The sequence below is a fragment of the Thermobia domestica genome, chromosome 4 (assembly GCF_964235325.1).
Source record: "Thermobia domestica chromosome 4, izTheDome1.hap1.1, whole genome shotgun sequence".
Taxonomy (NCBI): Eukaryota; Metazoa; Arthropoda; class Insecta; order Zygentoma; family Lepismatidae; genus Thermobia; species Thermobia domestica.
Window position 1 is genome coordinate 223681179 of NC_137457.1, and position 19399 is coordinate 223700577.

Below are 19399 nucleotides of genomic sequence, written 5' to 3' on the forward strand. Positions count from 1 at the left end.
AACTGTCTCCAGACATGATGTTTCAAATCTAAAGTGAAGGATTTACTTTTTAATCGGACGAGCCGTTTGGGCTGTACACTCTTTATGCGCCCAATGTTAAATGAAAATACAACGTTGCCTTTTACCTGGACCCACAACGTAAATGAATGAAGTTAATGTTTGAAGTGGGAGCTGGCCATCGACACGTTAGTGTAAACGACAGTAATTTCATTCAATTATGTTGAGCCTCCCAACGTTGAAGACCACTGCTCCTCTGATCCTCCACAACATTGTTTTTCAACTTCATGAATATTTTGAACAGCGCAATATATATTATATATATATATATATATATATATATATATATATATATATATATATGAGAACGGGCTAACCCGTTCCCCCCAATGTTGAAGACAGATTTGCGCCGCTGGTAGTAGGGTTGTCACTTTTTGTATTTATGAATTTTTGGACCACCTTGTACTTTCCGAAATACTTAAATATTGTCTTGAACCATGTGTAACGAAAATTTAATCAATGTATGGCACCTATTAATTATTTCTATCATCTTGCAGTTCCTTTCTTGTATTATTCTGATTTTGCTCCTTGTTAATATGCAGACAGTTTTTTATGTGCTCTTGTTTCAGCTGATTCTATTGAACTTTTCTTTTTGGTTAGCATTTATAATGAGTCTTCTACTTGATAACAAAGAAAGTTTTGAAACGCAACCGAAACCAAAGTATGGAGTTTAAAATATTGATTCACATGAACGGCAACACATTGTTAGCAAAATGCAAAGTGAAATACAATCTCCAATTTACCAAGAAAGAAATTCTATAATTGTCTAAATTATTGTTCGTCATATTTTAAAGGAGATGAGTGCTGAAGAACAAATATTTCAGACTGATCTACAAGGACAATCAAAAAGGTTTCTTGTAACTATTTATTATCACAATATAGGTACACATTCATTTAATCGCCTTCAATATAGGCTTCTTAAGAACACCATACTTGTTCCATCGCTCCTGTCATTACTGGAAACAACACTGAAAGTCCTGTTTTGGAGTCCTCTTAATTATTTTGCGTGTTTACGCACATTAAAGTGACAGTGATGTCATTACTTTCTTTTGAAGTCTAGAGTAGATTTTGTAATCATTATGTGACAAATGAAAGTTATCATTAACTAAAATTTAATTAAAATAAGTTTAGTTCAACATTTTCATTCTATATGTTTATCTTGATATATATGCAGGATGTTTCAAAACAACACCGACAACGTTTGAGAGGTGATTCCTGACACCAAATAAGACAAAAAGTATAGACCAACCTGGGTGCACAAATGGTTAATTTCGGAGTTACAAGCTGCCGAATACATGAAAAAATGAACTTTAAAGGTCCACAGCTCCAAGACTATGGGACCTATCATTATTGGGTCAAAACTTCACTTAAGAACTAATATGTGACCTATTCAAAAATACTTGTTTCAGAATCCTAAGGTACTCAGGTAACAATTTTATACAGGCAGTTTGGCTACGAGCATTCAATTTGAAGTAGCCCTACTCACCAACTACCTCTATAAAAATTGTTGCGGAAGTACCGCAGGATTCTGAGTTGGCTACGAAATACGAGGCAGTTTGGATACGAGATACGGGGAAGAAATATTTGTATAGGGCACATACTAATTCCTAAATAAAATATTGACCCAACTATGGTAGGTCCCATAGTCAGTGTTTCTTTCAGAAAAAATGTTCCGGGGGGGCACACGTAGTATACGGAGGGGCACATATTATTTTCATGCGGTCTCGGTATAACTTAGCAGCTTCTTTTCTAAAGTTATGTAAAAATGTCAATATTGTTATTTCTTGTCCACGAAAATACTGAAGTGTATGATCCCAATCATCACCATAAAGTTAAAATATTTATTCATGACCTGTAAAAGTTTTCTTTTTTCGGTTCGAAAAATATAATTGGCAAATACAATAGAAATGTACTAATAATATTAAATACAATAGACATTTATAAAAGTTTTACATTATAACTTCGTCCGTATGACAAAAATTCACTTCGTAGTTTGTTTTTAATCATTAAAGAAGACGTATTCTTCTCATCTTTGCTTTGGCGTATGAATTGATTACCTCATTGATAAAATTCGAATTTGGCACTTCTTCACCCTCAATGCTGATCAACATACAGTGCTTCAAGTTTTCTTCTGCCATACGAAATCGCAATTTTGTTAATATCCTGTTCATTGTGCTGAAAGACCTTTCAATACTAGCTGTTGATATAGGTACACACATGACCGATTCACATATTTTATGTAGATTTTCATAACCAATTTTCACTTCAAGTACTTTTGGAAGAACGGGGTCTATATCCAAACAAGCATTTTCAGTGCTCTTCATCAGTGACCGAAGGAAAAATTGAAATTACTTTATATCTGCCCATAACGGTTCCATATCAACATCGACGAAATAGTTGCACAGTTTCTTTACATTATCTACACACTTGATACTTAAAAACATGCCTATGTTTTCGAAGTAGGATGCACTTTCCATTAGGCCAAGGGCGCGGTCGTTGAATCTATTTGATATCTCTTCGACAACCTGCAACACATAACTCTTCAGGTCCTTAAGCGTTTTCTCAGGATCTTCGTCTTCCACAAAAGTCTTCGAAAATTCTTCAGGCTTTTGCATGGCCTCCAAAATCATAGTCCTCAATTCGCTATTGGTGCTACAACATTCATCCGCTATCTTCGTAAGATGTTCTTTAGTGGCATCGATCATAGACATCAGAGATGAAAATGACAAAGTTGCATTTTGAAGCTGCTTACTCAAGTGAGACAACGCACTTAGTAATGCATCCATAACACAAAGTGTGATAACAAAGCTTTTGTTGGTTATTTCGCTTAAAATTCCTCCCGCAAGTGACGCAAAATCAACCCCTTCTTTGTGAATATGCTCAAGAGCCAACAAAATTCCCGAGAAGCACCTTTTCACTGCATTCACAATTCTATAGTGACTTAGCCACCGTACTTCAATGCATTCAGGTACTTTTAATATAGGATCGTTTATGATTGCCTGAATTTCATGCAGAATGTTTTCCCGCTTAGGTGATCTACTAAATAGATTGTATATGTCTTTCAATGTATGGAACAATCTTTTAACTTTGGATTCTTGTTTCTGCACGTAGCAGCAGCAAGTGACAGCACATGAGCTCTGCAGTGAATATACGGTATATCTCTGCCAGCTTTTGTTGACAGAATCCTGCGAACACCAGAACTGTTGCCAGAAAAGTTAGACGCACCATCGAAACTAAACGCTATGAGATTTTCGTATTTCAAATTGTGATTTTTCATTTCAGTGTCTATAGCATTAGCAATGCTATCGGCTTTGCAATCAGGTATGGTCACCAGCGCCAAAAATGTTTCAACCGGAGCACTGTCCTCTACATATCGCAAACACATGCTAAGGGCCATTTTATTATTTATTGATGTACTTTCATCAGCCATTATCGAAAACTTTTTATCTCTGATTTTTGAGTCACTTTAGAACGTAAGACTTCACCAACACAACTCAACAATTCGGAAGCAGTGTTCTTACTGCAGTAGTTAGAACGTTCACTTTGTTCATTTTTCCACGTTTCTAGTTCTGGACTACACTGTACAAGCAAATTATTCACTAGTGCATCATATTTTGTTGTATGTGGCACTTCTTCTTTAACCAAGAAGTACAATCCACGAACAAGCATTCCCAGCGATTGGCGGTTTCGATCTTTTTCGGCTTCACTTTGACGAAGAACTTGAGAGTATACAGGGTTATTTTTTATTTGCATTCGCAGCCTGTCCATCTCAAGGCTTGCAATGTGCGCTTTTGAATGATTATGCTTTTCCAGTTTTCCGTCTTTTCCTAATGCATTTTTATATGCTGTGAATAGATGAGTCACAAAAACACCTCCCGTTTTCTGCTGCACATTAGGGTCATTCTTCATATATCGCTCACAATATTTACAAAAGGCACCTCCACGTACTTTGTCCTCGTACAGCCACTCATACTGTTGTTCCCACTGTTTATTATACAAACGCTTCTTCTCAACAGAACAAAGGTTTTGCTCATTTATATTTGCCCTATCATCTGCACACTTTGAAATACATTTCGACTGCTCAACATCAATACTTACATCCTTCTCTTGTTCTAGTCCGTTTGCATTTCCCTTACACTTACTTTTATCTGGCGTATTATCACAGACTTGTACAGTCAATCGACAAGGAATTCGATGGGCCAGGGTCCACAGATGTTTCAAGCTTAATGTACAACTTTTTTTCCTTTATAACAAAATTCAAGATAGATGTTTGACTTTCGTTTTTCCTTTTCTTGTTAGAAGACATACTGAACAAATCACTCACCTGTAAACAAGACACACTAATTGAAAGCACAAAACTATAATCGCCAATATTAACCTAATCAGAATAACTTACACGTGTTATTCGTTTCAGATATACGTGCAACACGACGTTCAATTGTTACTCTTCCGTTCAAGGTTGGCAGTTACAGACACAAGATACCACCTAATTGCTAAATATGAAAAAGAAAACAACTATAGGCACGAGCTTTAGAACACCTTGATAAAGTAGCAAGATTAAAACCGTTTGTTTATCTGTTTATTGTCTTCTGAAAATATTTATTTCCCACTGCTGGTACTATTCTATTTATTATATTATAGATGTATTACTTTGGTCTCTCCGGGGGGGCACTCTCGGAGCTCCGGGGGGGCAGTGCCCCCCAAAAACATGTCTGGAAGAAACACTGCCCATAGTTGTGCAGCTATGGGCCTTTAAATTTCTTTTCTTTTCTTTCTTTTTTTTTGTTTGTTTTGTTTTCAGCAGCCTATACCCCCAAAAGGAATAATTTGTGCACCCAGATTGGTCTATAGTTTATGTCTTATCTTGGTGTCAGGAATCACCTCCCAAACGTTGTCGGTGTTATTTTGAAAAACATCCTATATATATATATATATATATATATATATATATATATATATATATATATATATATATATATATATATATATATATATATTCCCTCTTTTAGTGTTATTATTTTTGCATATTTGTTATTCTTATTATTCATCCTATTATTTTAGCCAGCATCCTTCGTAGGAAGGCCAGTTGGATTGGACACATCTTGAGAAGAAATTGTCTTCTTTCTACCGCCATAGAAGGAAAGATGGAAGGAAAGCAAGGAGTAGGAAGAAGATTATAACGATCGATGATTTGAAAAATAGACGAAAAGATTGGGACTTAAAAGAGGAATCTGGAGATCGAGAGACGTGAAAGAAACATTTCCAGGCCCAAATCTAAAATTAAAAACTCATTAGTTCCAGCACCTGCAGCAGAAAAAATACTTAATTCTTCTATGCATTTTAACAATGTATGTGCATTTCGCGCGGAAAGTATTGACGAATAAAGCATAGTTTCAATATTTTCGTGCTTTTACACACCATCTGTGTATTTCCGTACGTCGCGTAAAGTATTGTCGCTCGCTGGCAGGAAACACCCACCTGTTCTGTTGCTTGCTGTGGAGTAACAAGTTTCAACACACTCTAGTGGGTCGGCAGGATTACTTGGCTTGTGCACGTTCTATTGGTATTTCGTGTAATTTTGTTGCTGCTCTGTGTGTGTTGTGATCTCATTTCTCCGTGACAAGATGTCTTACTACGTGCTAAAGCCCGGGGAAACTGAGGCGAACTAGGCAAACTGAGCAAACTAGGCAAACGGGTCTGAAGCTAAGAACAGTACAATGTTTGGTGAAACGCTTTAAGGACGAAGAAGTCAAAATGCCTCGTTCAAGACAAAAGTCTGGTAAGCCTAGGAAAGTGTCTCAAAGAACGTTAAAGATCATGAAAAGGCAGCTCTAGAAGCAATCTTCTTTAACAACTAGGGAATTAAAAGAAAACAATCCTGCTTTGCTTTGTAAAGTGTCCCTTCGCACGGGACAAGAGAAAATTCATGACGACGTAGGGCTACAAAGTTACAGAGCTCGTCAGAAACCTCTTCTTACAAAGAACCATCGTAAGAAAAGGCGATTTTAAAAATTTGTAAAAAGAAATCTATCTGGACTGTTAACGACTGTGTAATGCACCGCTATTTTATACCTGCACCGCATTACAATACAGTATATTAAGAAGAAGAGAAGAAGACTTCTGGAACTAATAGAGTTACCTGTACAGCTTGAAAATGATTTCCTTCATCACCTCATTTCAGATGTATACTTAGTCAAGATAAGATGATAGAAGTCCATTGTCATCACAAGTTACTTCTCGATTATCCTCATCGTTTAAGTAGAACAATCGCAAATCTTTCTTCGTTTAAGTAAGACAATCGCAAATCTTGACAGGAACAAGTCGATAACCATTGATACTGATTCCAAGAAAATGATGGACGTAGATAGATAAAAAGAGAAGACAGAAGCTAAGAACAAAAAACTGCAGACATCGGCTGGTATGATAACGAAAAATAAGAAAACACAAAAGGGTCGTAGCTATTTAAACAAAGAGTTTCCTCCCCTGGGTGAGAGAAATAAAGCAACGCAAGTTCATCCTAAAACCAAAGATAAGAAAATCCAAAAAGGTCACCATGACATGATTGATAAATGTTCTCAAACAGATCCAACAGAAATTTTCCTTCAATTAAATGATGGTTGTGATAACCTGTTGAATGTTGAAGCATATTGTCGAGATATAACACATGATAAGTATGATATGAAACAGTCTTGCAGCATAAGCGAAGACATTCAGAAGAAACATAAAGATGAGAAGAGATTGAGAACCCTCGTGCAAAAGAGAATTGAGTAAGATTCCAAAAATTTGAAGGAAAAAAGGCAGTATTGTCAAGCAAATCTTTGTTATGATTTTTAAGAAAGATCTCACGGAATTCATCGAAAGCAGAATGGAATACCCAAAAACAGTAATTAGTGATCGTCAATCCCAAACGTTAAGCAACCAAATGTTGAATCACGCAGCAAAATAGAGTATAGACGAGATTCAGACCAATATTCAAAATATGATGGAAGATTATTTTGCTGAGATCAGAAATTACACCACAAATGTACAGTATGTATTAACGCAGATATGCCACTTTCTAAATGCACAAAAAGAATTTGAAAAAGCGAGGGATCCGGTTTTTAAAGTCCAGAACCTGCACTTTCCTTATTCTTGTGGGTCTTATTGTGGCCCTGGGAGTGATATTTCCCTAGCACTCACCCTATTTCAGCCATTAGCACCCTGGGTTTCAGGTGTAGCGGACAAAGCAATTTTTCGGCCTACTAGCTCCTTGGTTTTCAAGTGAAGTGGACAACTTAAAACTATTTTTCATTTCAGTTTGATAAGTAATATTTGGACTATTACGCTGTTATTCAGCTCAGAACTGCAATGTTTTAAAATATAATTGCATCCTGTTTGAAAAATATCGAAGAAAAAAGTGGAAAAATTGATGATCTGTGTTCGTTTTATAAACAACGTTTCAACTATCTTTATTTTTGAAATGTCGTAGAAAAATGAAATCGTCCGATAACTTCTGCTAACTATGCTTGTGTGATAACCTTCGTTTCTTCTATTTCTTAGATTACCAGTATGCTCAATAACCAGAATGCAAAACTACCTATTCTTTAAGTCAAATGATCTATTTATTTCGACATGTATGAAATGATTGTGCAATTCGATTGAACATTTTCAAAACTTTTAAAGACAGACAAACATGAGGATTTTGTTTAGACCGACTTGAATGAAATATTTGTTTAATGAGCAGTGCTCTTTCCTGTCGTGATTCTTAGTATTACGAAAGCTCAAACATTAACTGGAAAATATTGGATACGATTTTAGATGAAATTGCAATTACCACGTGTAATAATAACTTTATACTTTGTATTGGTACGATAAACTGCATTTAGTAATTTATGAAATATTTTACAGAAGAATTTTGAGTAATATTGGAATTTTTTCAATTATGAAATGTTTCATGAACTTCAAGATTTTCACCAATTACTTCAATTTGTTCATTTTAGTCAAGTCTTTGTATTGATCGTTATGTTCTGATACTATTGTTAGAAGATATTTGTAAATGAGTTTTCTTCTCACTTTACATAGCATCTCGTCAGATTTCGTGGTTACGAAATAAATAAGCATGTAATAATTTACAGATTGCAGTGTCAATTTCGAATATGGCACATTTAAAATCAATCACAGCGTTTTAGAAGAATTATGTAGAACTTCAAATGACTTTCCAATATTGTCACTCACGACAGCAACATGACGAAGAAGAATTCATACTTTTATGTACAAGCTACGTGTAAATAAATATCTACAGTAAATCCGCATTCTTTTATTTCATACGAACAATAACGCTACTTTAGTTATTTGTAAATAATTACATGGTCACTTAATTTTGATAATTGTTCTAGACTTAGAATAGACGTTACATTTAATTAATGCATCTACGAGGGACAGTCAACATGTTCCCGGAATTTTGCAGTAACTATTTATTACCACAATATAGGTACACATTCATTTAATCGCCTTCGAAATAGGCTCCTTGAGAACACAGGCACTTGTTCCACCTCTCCTGCCATTGCTGGAAACAGCGTTCAGAAAATCCTGTTTTGATGTTTTGATGTATTCCGAGATTCAGCAGTCGTGTTGGTTTGTATGTTTTCTACAGTGGCAAAACGGCTCACAGAAACAAACATTTCCCTCCTCTACCAGCCTTCTCACTCACCGGATGTAACGCCAGCGGATTTCTGACTATTCCCCAAGATAACAAAGGGACTCTAAAGGTAACCGTTTTGCCACCGCAGAAGACACCCAAAACAACGCGACAGCTGAACTTTGGAACATACCAAAACAGGACTCAGCGTTGTTTCCAGCAATGGCAGGAGAGGTGGAACAAGTGCCTGTGTTCTGAAGGAGCCTATTTTGAAGGAGATTAAGTGAATATGTACCTGTACTGTGGTAATAAATAGTTACAGCGAAATTCCGGGAACTTTTTGACTGTCCCTCGCATTCTGAAAACCTTAGAAATAATGAATAGTGGTAAAGTTAGTAAATAGGATAAGCGAAACTTACATTTATGAATGAATACAGGTCTGATAGTTGAAGCAGTCAGTATTATACCCTCTCATACCCCAAATATGAGAAATTCCAACGTCAACAATATTTTTTAGTATTAACCAAATAACCTGGGTTTGAAGTTAAACTGATGCTAAACATCTACAATATTTTAACCTTATATACGCTCTCATACCCCAGTCTGTGAGGTATATAGGCCTACCGTCTCATCTTACAAGTATGTTAGGTTTTAGTATTACTAATATATATATATTTCTAGGTTTAACCAAACTGTCTGGTGTGAGTTTAAATAATTACAATACTCCAGGTTGTATATATATATATATATATATATATATATATATATATATATATATATATATATATATATATATATATATATATATATATATATATATATATGCTTATTCTTTCTAAGCATAGAACCATGTGAAGTTCTAACACCACCATTATAGTTTGAGGTTCAATCAAATATCTAAGAACGTAAGTCAAATATTACCAGCGAAGTAGCTATAACCTTTCTTATATTCTTTATACTGATCTCTGACCCCATGTATTTTATTGTTATGTTGAGTTGAGTTTTACGTCCAAAAATCTATTGCTATGCTGTTGTGGACATACTATGAAAGTTTGATCCTAATTCCTCCATTTGTCTTCCTTTTGTTGCGGATAGATCATGGCTGCTCCATTAGAAATTTGCACCAAAGAGGAACAACGAGTAGTGATCTGGTTTTCGTGGTCGAAAGGTGTATCCCACTTCCGGATGATGTGCCACTTTATCGATAGTCACTCATCTGTCTAAGAGAACCATGTCACGTGCATACTCAATGTTATTATCATGTCTGGCCGTAGATGGTCGTTCGGCTCCTTCTTAATGCGTAACACTTGTTCGAATATTTTTGAACTGCTCAATTCATTCGTAGACACTCCGTTGCGGCAAGACACTGTTCCCGTATTGCGCCGAAAGTTTTTGATTGATTGAAGCCCCTCCGGATCAATGCTCGTTGTTCCTGTTTGGTGGGAACTTCTAATGGAGCGGCCATGATCTATGGAACAGAAGGAAGACAAATCGAGGAATTGGGGTCAAACTTTCATAGCATGACCACAACATAACAATAAAATAAACGAGAACAGGTCAGTATGAACAATGTAAGAAAAGTTATAGCTAGATTGCGGATAAGTTTCGGATACCCTCGTATTTATCTCAAAAATATTTTACCTTTTAACCTCAAAATATTTTTACTTTTAAACCGCAACACACATTTCCATGTGCAGGATATGGGACATAGATAACCACCTTTAAGTTACCGTTAGCCCAAAAAATGTTAACGGATTTGCTCTATTAAAAAATTTGGCCGATTTAAATGCTCTTGCTGTTTAATACTGCATAAAAACAGAATTAAAAAATTCGCTTTCTTGTACGCTCACTAGTGTAATCCAAATAATAGAAAATAATTTGGGAACTCATTATTCTACCGCAACCAAGAAAGTTGTAATGATAACTTTCTAGTGTTCCAGTTTTCATATTCTATTTAATCATAAGATTTAGAAGCTGGCTAACCAAATCTTGTTCTGTTGATGTATTTGCCTGGATTAGCTATGCTACACTCTAGGATAAAAACTCAAATAACAAGATATGAAAATTCAATTGATATTTTGCCTTCGGACTAACTAGTTGCAATATGTGCTCGTTAATATCTGGAGGCTAAGGGAGATGATGAGAAATGAATGAAATGGTGGACTGAAGAGAGTAGGAGAAAACGGGAGATACGAATATTCATGCACACGGTGTTTGTCTACCAAAGCCACATGGCGCGAGCTGGGATCGAACCAGGAACTCCATGTATCAGAGGTGAACGCTCTACCACTGAGCCACATAGACTTAATTATCAGTTGAAAACAACAATTTTCATACGCCAAAGATGCAGTATAGATATTGAAGATGTAAGTATAGGTGCACAAGATCCTATGGGAATTGATTAGCACTTTAAGTAATTCAGTAGATACAAGTATGTTTGTATTTTTTAATTAATAAGTTTGATAACATCACTTGCGTTTCATAATATATTTCGCCGCTTTATGTTTTTCGAATGTTCTTTTTATAAATACAGAAATTGTCATATCTACTTAGCACATTGAAGTAGGTGTATGTGCCTCTATCTAAATAAATATATGATTAAACTTTTATTTAAAAATTGTTAAATATCTGTAAGTGCGTATTTACTATTTGTTTTTTAAAGACAGGTGTAGATATTTCTTCTTTTTAACATACTTACATGACTTAATATTTGTGTTCCTATTTCGCAGAAGCAGTTTTAAACTGGTTTTACACGCTCAGTATTGCCATGTTTCGAAGTACAGAAAAATAACACAGTAAGTGTGCTCCTGTTTCGCAGAATGAGATATTTTTCACATAGGTTTGTGAAAAATCTACACTTCACCGGAAGTATGGTGATTTGTATTACATGTTGAAAAGCACCGATATTTCTACTGCATGTTGAGAAATTGATTTCATCGTAAAACTGTAATCACGTATGGTGCCTTCCATTTCAATTCAGGCAGAGCAAAATTTTCCCGCCAAGTAATGGGCCATCAAAGACGAGAAGTACAATTTATGAACTGTAGAAGACATGGAAAATGGTCAACTTCGGAGCCTCACCATTTGGCTATGGAGCCGGCTATAGTTATAATTCTTGTTGTGATATGTATATAGGGATATAAATAAACTATATTTTATTATAGTTTGGTTTGCGCATGCGTATCTTTTTGTGCATAAATTAACAAATGAACGTCAATTTACCTGAAAAGTCGAAGTTTGCGAATTTTTTCGAGCTCTTTCGATTCGAATTTTAAAATTCGGTTTTCACGGTTGGTAAGACCTAGCTACCCGCTTTCAGAAACAATTTTTGTATCGCTTCTGTGTGCAACCGTTTTGTCGCAAACAATTCGAGAAATTGTAAAATGTTCAAAAATCGCCATTTTTGGGCGCCATTTTCTCGAAAACACCATATTTTAAAATTCTAAAATTTTGTGAGATGGTTCAACTTTACATGAATAATAAACACACCAAATACCATTCTCGACCAATGCTTCATGAATTAACTGCAGCCTTTTAAGGTTACCGAAGTTTCGTTAACTTTGATGTCACAGTTAGTAACACTGGGAACAATAAAAGTGCAATGATTTGATGATGTTTGTGGTTCACATTCATTAAATGAAGAATAAATGAAGGATGAACATGAGCATGTAAATTTATTGTGAAACTACGCCTAATAGCGCAGGAAATCAACATAACGTCTAAGTGGCACGAATCACACCAGGAGAAACTTCGGCGTCCTCTCCTGTACACTTATTTTGGAGCAAAAGACTTCGTCGTTTCACAATAAATTTACATGCTCATGTTGCGGGTTTTTACTACGGGCTGTACATTGGTATTTGGAACATTTTGCATACATATATTAATTCGTCTGCTTAGTATAAATGTTTTATGCTGGTGCTTTAATCTTGTGTTCTCTCTTTGTTTCTTATTTGTACATGTAGATTATTGCATATTTTATATCCCATGTGTTCTGGTTCAACAGGATTTCAATCTACATTTATTTCGATTACTGTATGCGGAGAGCACCCACGGGGATTCCACCGAATCTGCCCCCCGAAAAAATACTTCCTAATTCGACATACATTTGTATACTTTCTCAGAAAGACTATCCTTGTTTAACAGGGGAATGATTGATGTAGCATAAAAATTTGATCTTACACTTCATCTGTACTCTTTCTCTTATAAAAATAATCGAGCTTTATTTATTTACTAATTTTGAAAATATAGCTGGAAGTAATTTACAATTACTTACCGTTTTTTCGGGTGCAGTACAATAGACTTTCAATAACATAAACGTAATTGCTTGTACTATTGGACCCCCTCCAATCTTCGACCCCTCCACAAGAACAAATTCGAGTGCACTTCTGATTGAATATATGTACTGTACTGTATGTTTGTTCTTCGTGTTCCATTTTGGAATGATTTTTATCGCAAATTGATATTTCACAAATGTATACAGAATATAGTGTGAGGTTGTATTTCGGATGTTGGTATAATAAGTTACTTTCCCTTCTCGTACAGGTATTTGGAATCTTAGGAAACCTGCAAAAGTCGTGCCATTCAGAAATGATAATGATGGATGCATACTTAAAAATTGTCCACGTCTATTTTCACAGTTCTATTCGCTGAACGGAAAGTATTTGAGACAATTCTTTTCACTTCTGTTCTGCTTATTGCAAAACAAAATCCACTCATTGTAGACATACATGTTTCGGCAAATTAAGAAAAGACCCGAGAATTGTTGCTTCCAATTTCGTGTGCAAGAATTTATGACTGACTTTGAACAAGGGGCAATAAAAACGAGAAGAGAAATATTTCAGCAAGCGACAGTACGCACTTGCTTGTTCCATTTTCACTCAATCTATATAGAGAAAGGTTCAAGATGTTGAGTTGACTCCATTCTACAAGGCTAATAATGACGCGAGGAAATGAGTTAGGAGAACAGCTGCACTTCCCCTTGTTCCTCTTGAAGACATACCTGGTGCATTTCTATATATTATATATATATATATATATATATATATATAAGACGATATACAACTTATGTTGACGAACTGGATTTGAAAGTTTACTTTCTATTTGATTGTTCTTTTGATTACTTACGTTATACTAATTATATTTTTATTAATGTTTTAGGGTATGGAACCAGTTTGATAACGACAGCGGAAGAATCAAGAACAATGCCGAGGTTGGAACTCGAAGTTTAATAGAAAATCGACAGAAAGTCATCCTAATATATACAAATTTATTCTACTTTTGAAGCACCTAGAATGAGGGGTCAGTGCAGCTGCAGGAACTTAATTTTGCAGAGAAGACATTTACACAGCCATATTCCTGTTCTTAAGAGCAGGTTTAAGGTATGATGAGATTGTCTTATTCCGTACTTTAATGCAATACCTCATTGCTTTTATTTCCCAAGTTGAAATTATAATCCAATGAACACGTTATTAAGAGTCGCAACTGTATACTACGTTTGCTAAGGTTCATGACGACATTGTTCAATGCAAATGATTTATTTATTTATGTGTGAGTGTATATTTGTGTATGTGTCTACTTTTTTTAGATTTATGTTGGTATTTTTTTTCGCCAAATATTTCGAATATTGAGATGCTGTCAAAATTCTTCATGCGGTTCTGCGAAACAAGAGGTAATCGAGACAAATTACTCGTCGACATTTAACCGCTAGGACACTTCTGCAGAACAGGAATGAGTGAACTTGGCTACGCTGCAAACTGATCACGCCATCTGCGAAGCAGGAGGTAACCCTTAATATTTAGTTTGTCACATAACTATATTTTTAGAGACAATGTTTTGATAGGCAGGCCAGTTTCAATTTCAGAACTCTTATGCTCCTTCAGATGCTATAGGACTCTGCTCAAGACAATAAAAGATCAGACGATTCAATGTTTGAAATTCGAATAACCACTGCTAAAAGCACAATAACAGTGAAGACGTTAATAAATTGATTCCATTAACCCTCGGAATCCCAAGCTCCTTTTGTTTCGCAAAAGCCCTGTGGGGTACATTTTGTACTACAACTTATTTTTTTTTACCTTAATATTGGGGGTGTAAGCACTAACATTATTATTTTCTTTGCATGAATAGATTGTATTGATAATATTTATAAATTCAAACAATATGATGTAATATTTTGAAAGGCAAAAAGAGAATTAAGATTATTATGATAAGAAGATATTTTGTTGAATATATAAACGTTATGAACCTTGGAAAGCAAACTCCAAGAAACAAAAATGCAAACTATTGAACGGAATATCTCTTTACATTAAATTTTGTGAAGTTCTCAAATGTTTTCATTACTGGTGAATAATATTTTACTAATATCACGAAAGTCATCTGTGGTAAAAAAAAAAAAAAAAAAAAAAAAAAAAAAAAAAAAAAAAAAAAACTTTTACATAGAAGCTCATAATGATACATTTTGGACCCCAGTAGTACAAATTTCCAATTAAAATAATTAATTACATTCATCGGAGCTTTCATGTAGAAAATGTAGAAGGGCCACAAATATTCAGATAGAAAAAGAACAGACAAAATTGTAGAAAAAGTACAGGAAACAGAAGCAAATTTAAAAGTGTGGGGTACAAAATATATCCAATTGGGCTTTCGAGAGTTAAAGAACTCAGTGTTAAAGATATCGCTCTAGCTATTACAAGAAAAAAAACATAATTCACAAATTCGTTTGTATTGAAGGTATCGTGTGAAATAATGGACAGTATATTAACATTACGATCTTCTAAATCCCACTAACGAGATCGAGTACGGATGAACATTTTTCAGTAACGAAAGCTACATACAAACCATTTTGTTACAGGCAACCAACAGTGCTACTGTGCAGGTTGCATAGAAGCTAGTTCAAGTTTAACGTCCCACGGTCAGTGACGACGCCAGAGGGGGACAAGGGGCAAGCGCCCCTTAGTAACTACTCCTGCCCCCCTGAATGACACCCAGACTCCCACAATCATAAAACATCCTACACATAGTATTTTATATCAGTATCATAACCAATCTCATTGTGAAATAGTACTATCTATGCATTTACTATGTGCTCATTTACTGTGTGGTGCATTTACTATTAGTCCTCAAGCTTTCTTCTTTGACCGTCTGGGTATGCACACATATTTCTGTTTCCTAATTTAACGCCTTTTCCGGTAAATTTTAGTTATAGTTCTTTCTTATGATTTTTAATTATTGTGCCTAGCGAACAATAGTAGATTTGGTCGACTTGTTTTCTTCTCATTGGATCAACTTCGATTGGAAACAAAAAAGGTAAAACCAGTTACTTAACTTGTTTGTATATACGTATTCAAGTTTGAAGTATTCAGTTTCATATTTTGCTTTATTTAAAGGTTTTATACTTCTTTTTTCTGAAACATTATTCTCGGCTTTCAATATTCAGAGGATGGGCTTGTAACAGCTTAGTTTGCAACTACCAGGGCTTAATCTTTTGAAGGGGATAAAAAGATTTGTGTTTTCCCTTCCTGCAAATAATAATAATAATAATAATAATAATAATAATAATAATAATAATAATAATAATAATAATAATAATAATAATAATAATAATAATAATAATAATGATTCTCGTAAATTTATGGAATTAAATTGATTTATTTAGCTCGCAATAAAACGTATTGTCAGAGTTCTTATCTTTAGTTAGTAATTGATATGCACTAGTGAACCTTACTTATTTTTTTCAAAGTACTGACGTGACGTCTACCATGTTCATTAGAAATATACGAGGAGCTGCTGAAAAATTCGTAGCCCAACCCAGAAGGAGTGCACGTAGAATAATGAAGTTTTACTTCTTCTACACTTCCCCCGAGACCTTGTACAGTGCTCCAGTTTCTGCAGAAAAGTTAAAAAATCTGGAGACTTCCTCGCACTACTGTTCATAGCACTACCCTTATCAGATCTAAAATGGCGTCCTTTCAAGTGTTATTTAAGTTTGGGATATAAGTACACGTAATAGTTAGACGAAGCTAAATCTGGGGAATAAGGATGAAGATCTAGACATTGAAATCCTAGATTATGCACTGTCAGTTGTGTTCTCAGGGGCTTGATGGACAGGTGTATTCTTCTGAAGGGACAGAATTCCTATCTTTTCATTTTCCGCGGCGTTGAACTTTGAATTTTTCTTTCAGTTTTGTGAGTAATGTAGAGATTCTGGATTAAATATCTGACCGTTGCGGAGGTATGCTATGAATACGACTCCATACTTATCCCAGAAGAACGTTGCAAACAGTTTCTCAACCTACTTCTGTGTCTTGAACTTCTTGGGGCGAGGGAGAAATGGGTGCTACTATTGCATTGACTATTGTTTCGTTTCAGGATCGTAGTGGTACTGCCATATTTCATTCATGATGAGCGAAATTCATCAGCATTGCGGTCAAATTGGACGAAGACTTCTCTTAATGCCGTCACTTTTTTATTCCCCTGACAGATTTTTTGGGAACCCATTATGCCAAGAACTTGCGCATACCCAAGCCATTCTGAATTATGCTACCGACGAGTTCCAAAGAAGTGCCCAGAATCTCTGACACAAGTTTCGCTAAGAAGGTAAAAACTGGGGAAGGGGGCAGTGCAGTCAGGTCACAGACTATAATAAGTATATCTTGGGTTTACTTTACACTTTAAAAAGTATATAAACAATAGTTTAAATTATTTTTGTCACTCAAAAATTGGGGTGGCCTAGACTCCCCGGCCCCGGGCTATATCCACCACTGGTTGGAATGCTGCAATTTTCAAGAATAATGTCACAGATTGCATACATGATTTCGGGAAGAGTCACTACTTTTAGTCATCCTGGATGTAAAGCATAATTTGTTGAGAAATCTCCACGTTTAAACTAAGCTACTCACTTCTTCACCACTGTATATGCGGAGGAGAGTCCCGTGGTGTTCCACTGATTTCCTACTTAATTTACTTCAATTTATGTTTAGGCTTCAAAAGTTTCATTGAAAAATATTTCATGTGCAGACATTACTTATTTGTTAGTTACAAATTTGACTTGAAATAAGTTTAATTTATAATCATATAGGTCTAATATAAAACAACAACAAAATACATAATGTAATGTAAAGTAAGTCAAACGTAATAAATGTGATTTTTGGTATGGGAAATAGTATCTGTATCTGCTCCTCCTTTCCCCCCTAGGAACTTAAAGCTGGCGTCGTCACTGAGCTGTGAGCAATGCAAATATTCAAAGCCAGTAAAAAACCACATGTGTTAAATCCCGAAATGGTTAGTGTGACATTTACTCTTTTAACCCATCATTTTGTGTTTCAACTCCACCGTGGGCAATTTTACCTCATTGATGGGTTCTCTGTACTCCCTCCCTCTTGTAAGCGATCCCACAATGTGGTCATTTCTTACACCACGCTTGTTCACTTTTAGCCACCTGGTTGGGTTAAAATATGCACCAATAGGGTAAATTTCAATCCAATCATTTTTCTCAGGGTATGACTTTGAAAGTTGCTAAGAAACAAGATTATAGGATTACACTGAGAAAAATCCATTATCCGGACAGCGGTATATTGTACAAATACAAGGATTCGTTATGTTTACTAAGGAAATCTGTACGGAGCGTACTTTATCCATATACTACATAGGTACTGCCTTTTACCCGCTTAGATATTACATCATGTCGCTACAGGATGTCTGACATCTAACAATCTTCCGTATTTTACATACGTATACGTATGTTAAATACTTCAGCTATATGTTAAATACGTCCATCTGTGTGTGAGATCCAGGCCGCCTATAGACACCTCTTTCTTTCGCCATGGCTGACGTCATTGAACTACCGTCTTTTGCTTGCGAAACGAGGTTGTTTACAAACGGAAAAGAAGAGAGGAAGGAAACAAATGCTTGGGTAAGTACACTAGTTAACTATTACTTTAGTTAAATATTCCATTAATTATATATTCTTTTAGTGTAACTTGCTTTAATATAGTACTAAGTAAGTAATGTAGTTTATGAATACAATTCTTACTATTGTAAAACTCGTTAATGATTGAGGACAATGGAATGGGTGAATCTGAATTTTGAGAAATCTTTGAATATTAATGTTTTGAAACATTTTACATTTCAAGGTAGCAAAATGAATGTTATGTGTTTATTCATTCCGTTTTATATGTGACGATTTATTACTTGGAGCAGTTTTACTACAGGGCTGCTTAACATAATTGCTAATAAATCGTTTTCAGCGCGAAAATTCCCTTGTGTAGTGAAGATTTAGGATTTATATTTCTGGGCTTTCGGCATCAATGGCCTTGTTAGCCCGTCGCATATGAGGGATGACTTCCCTCGGTGATCACACTATCCGGGGAAAGGAAGGGAAGAATGGGTTGCGGAAAAATGGGGCCGCGGTGGCTCAGTGGTAGAGCGTTCACCTCTGGTGCTTGGGGTCCCGGGTTCGATCCCAGCTCCCGCCAAGTGAACTTTGTGGTGGACAAACACCGTGTGCGTGGGTTTTCTCGGGGTTCTCCCGTTTCCTCCCACTTTCTTCATTCCACCATTTCATACATTACTCATCATCACCGTCTCCTTTAGCCTAACCGGCATAACCGTGGGACGTAAAACTCAAAGATTTCATTTTCATTTTTGGATTTGGGAAGGAAGAAAACGGCCTGGGACCTATATGTTAGGTACCACTCCGGCATTTGCCTGCTGTGAATGAGGAAAAGC

General features: G+C 35.6%; 1 long non-coding RNA gene across 6 annotated transcripts in view; it reads right to left on the reverse strand.

The window, feature by feature from the left end:
• Positions 1-19399, reverse strand: part of LOC145683448 (uncharacterized) — a 1457912-nt gene that overhangs the window by 737375 nt on the left and 701138 nt on the right. The window lies entirely within an intron of this gene.